This window comes from Coffea eugenioides, chromosome 2 (assembly GCF_003713205.1).
Source record: "Coffea eugenioides isolate CCC68of chromosome 2, Ceug_1.0, whole genome shotgun sequence".
NCBI classification, from domain to species: Eukaryota; Viridiplantae; Streptophyta; class Magnoliopsida; order Gentianales; family Rubiaceae; genus Coffea; species Coffea eugenioides.
In genome coordinates, this window is record NC_040036.1 from 43,212,513 (window position 1) to 43,216,567 (window position 4,055).

Here is a 4,055-nt window from a genome sequence, read left to right on the forward strand (position 1 = left end):
TGACTGGTTTGGCTCACACACTTAAAACAAAAACGTATATTTTATACCGTTGGAAAGGTGTGGATGTCTAGTTTCAAATGCCACTGACGGCACTCAATTTCGACGTCGGATGACAGAGTTAGGGCCAAAACACTATCGCTGGTCAGAGCTACACGGGAACAGTTTTCCAGCTTGACTAGTTTTACAAAGAAATTCACTTGCCCAACCAAGCCTCAATATTTTCCAACGAAAATTTTTACACAACTAATACAACATATAAAAATCATATTCAAGCATCAAAAATTGGCCTTAAAATAACCGAACAAGGCAGGGGCAAAATCAGAAATTTCTATCCCATGAGTTCCTTGAAGTTTCTACTAATAATACACCATTAATCCACCATTTTAAACACTAAACCAGCATTATATCCAACATCAATCATTTCATCAGCCATCAAGCCAAGGGTGTGAGTTCATAGAGCCCACCATCAAAATTTTTCAACAATACAAGTTACCCATATAAAGATTCAAGCTCATATGTGTAATTTAACCCCCATAGGACAAGTTTAGAGTGTTGGATCATTACCTACTTTGGTGGTTGTTCAAGTCAGAATTTTCGGCCCTTTGAAGCCTGAAGAAAACCGTGGAGAGCTCCTTTCTTTTGCAGCTAGATGGACTTCCCAAGTGTTGAGCTAAGTGGTGCTAAAATTTGAGAGGATTTGGTAGTGATTTGAGCAAGATTTTAGAGTGAAAAGTTGAAGAACTTTGGTTGTTTCTTTGCAGCTTGATGGCCGGCCAAGAGAGCTAGGAGAAAGAGAGGTTTGGTCTGACTTTTTGGCTTACGAAGGAAGCTTAATGACTAAGAGTTTAGATGCGCAAGAGTCAACCGCAAATAGTGCGCATATGCGCGCGTTTTGTGCTCGATTCCTCTTGCATTTGTTTTACTAGTGCACTAAACCTCTAATGCACTTATATTCATACAAATATTATTCACTCTTAATTGTCCCAAAATAATGGTCTAAAGTCCCACAATTAAGCGCGCGTGTGAAAACGCGTATTTCCAAATTAGGCGCGATAAAGTGAAACCTTCGAGAAATTCTTATAATGATCGTACCACCAACTATCACTTGAGTACTTAAACCTAAATTTACCTATTTTAAGACCGTTGTACATGTCTCAAAGTTTTGAACTTAATGTACTCCCAAAAGGCTAAAGTTTTCAGACACGTTTTCGCTATTTTCATTAATCGAGCTTCCAAAAAAAAAATTTTTTTTTGAAACGAGTCACTTTAAAAATATAATGAAATCATAACTCCATGTATTTAAATCTAATAAGGCTAGAAAATAATAATCGAAGCAAATATTTGAATAAATAATTAAATGAGCAAAAATAGGAGTCGAAAATAATACTTTTACGAGTCCTCACAAGAGTGACACAATTGATTAGTTTTTCCGATTTTCTAGGCCAAAGTAGCATTATGGGAAACTTGAGGGGCCAAAGTGTAATTTTCGAAAACTACTTCATGCATGCAACGAAGCTTTCTTTATTTCTGCTGGTTTCATTCTTTTGCAACATACTGGGTTTCTCAAATGCAATCCTAACGCAAGTAACATCTCAGCCAACCAATCAAAGCCTCGATTATTAAGCAAAAGACAATCACAAAACTCAACAAGCCAACAACTTAGAATGAGGTTATGCAAATTCTGGAAAACTTTCATACAAAATGGTTGGAAAGCTTTCTTATTCTCTGCTGCAACTTTGCAGCTTCAACCCACGTGGATTTCATGTCAATTATGGGTTATTCTACACAAGCTCACTTATTTGATTAACACATCTCACATGCTTTGCATCATGAAAAGGAAAACAACAATTAAAGTCTCGCTTCACGGTAAACCAAACCAAAATCTCTCAAACAAGTTCTTGAGCAATCAACAAGACTCCACAGAAACGCAAGAAAATAGCTACTGGAGCAAATGAACAAACAAGAGAAAGAAAAATGGATACAGCCCAACAAAAGGCAACAAGCATGCGTAACTACGGGAACCCAAATCCTATCAATTTTCTCATGCAATCATCGAAAACATTTGCTGCATTTTCCATCCGTAGCTTTTGCTGCAACTTTCCTTGATGCTTTGTTGTTTTAACAAGTTCATGCACCAGTCATTGACAACACCAGAAAACAAACCCAAATCTTTGTTAATCTTGCTATGAAACCCACGAAAGACCAGAGTGAGCACCCACGAAAGAAAGCAAGATCTGAATTAGAAAAAACTTGCAAACCCAGATTCATCCCAAAACTTTCTATGCATTTCTCAGTTTATCATCAACATATAGACGGTTCGAATCAGTCCCAAACCGAAAAAAAAACGCATCTTATACCCATTACTGCTAAGTGACAAGAAACGGTAATCTTATTCATTGTAAAAAACTGTTTTGCTCTGGTACAACCGAAAGCTTATATAAAGAATAAGCAGCAGACTCCTAGTCTAAGTAGTAGGCGGACTCCTAGACTAATTCTTCTAGACGTACTGGAGTTAACTAATACAACTAGTTTCATATATGAACACAAAGACTAATTCTATCTTCAGTGTATAGTTAACAAGATAAGAGATATGGATGAAGTTGGCTAACAGCCCCCCTCAAGCTGGAGTGTGGAGGAACGAAACACCAAGCTTGCCTAACAAGCGTTGAAAGGAACTAAAACCAAGCGCTTTGGTGAACAAGTCAGCAGGTTGATCCTCTGAACGAATGAAATGGGTACAAAGCTCATTGGACTGAATCCGTTCACGAACAAAGTGACAATCCAACTCATTATGTTTGGTACGCTTGTGGAAGACAGGATTGGCAGCAATATGAAGTGCAGCTTGGTTGTCACAAAATAGATGCATCGACTGCGGATGAAGAATGGTGAGATCAAATAATAAAGCTCGTAGCCATAACAATTCACTGGTGGTACCGACCATGGCACGATATTCGGCTTCAGCAGACGAGCGGCTCACAGTTGGTTGTTTCTTAGTATGCCAGGAGATAGGCGCATTCCTAAGAGAAATGTAATAACCCGTGATAGAGCGTCGCGTCTTAGGACAAGCACCCTAATCAGCATCACAATAACCAGTGAGCTGCAAATTGTTTTGAGAAGGGAAAAATAATCCCTGGCCTGGAGAATTCTTAATGTATCGAACAACCTTCATTGCTGCATCATGATGATCTAATCTAGGGGAATGCATGTACTGACTCAAAATGTTAACAGCATACAGTATATCTGGTCGTGTGATAGTGAGGTACAAAAGTCGACCCACAAGACAACGATAAGACGAGGGATCGGCCAAGGGCGTACTGGTTGAATGCCCCAATGTAATTGAAATGTAATTGTTTATCAAAAAGTTGGTGTAGATGGCATGAAGGAGATTGAGAAGTTTGACTAAGAAAGCAGCTAGAAAAGAAAAAAGTGAAAATTTAGGTAGTAGCGAACTTGAAACGCCATCAAAATCCTTGAATATGTAAGTTTGTCAATGCTTTTATGTTGCACCAGTATGTTGGCAAGATAGTGAGACGTGATTGTTTGATTGATTGCAATTACGAGTTGTTGAATTGGTCTCACTTTGTTTTAATTTGCATAGATAAGAGTATATAAAGCCTTAGCTAAACTGATATGTGTTGAACAAAGTAAATAACTTTTACAATTTGCTTGAGCAGTGGCAAGATGGCATGGAAAAGGACAAAGAAGAATCCACGTGAAAAGAAAGAGTGTACAATGTATCTGGAGTGACATTCAACAAATGAAAACCTTCTTGACGATTTCGGTTTCAATCGCCCTGCTGCTGCTAATAATAGCAGTTTTTCGCTGACCCCACGTTAGCTAGACTGGAAGACATATGAAGCGGACTTCGCTGGTAGGTAGTTGTAGATGTAAGCTCATTCGCACAGTCTGTGACTTTTGCGTGTACTGTTGAATGAAGACATAAAATTTTTTTTGGCCCAAGTTATTGGGAACTATTAAGTGTGTTACTTACATCTGAATTCACTTGCACTACTCAATTGTTCTATGTTATTAACATCAGTAAGCCTGCCACTATT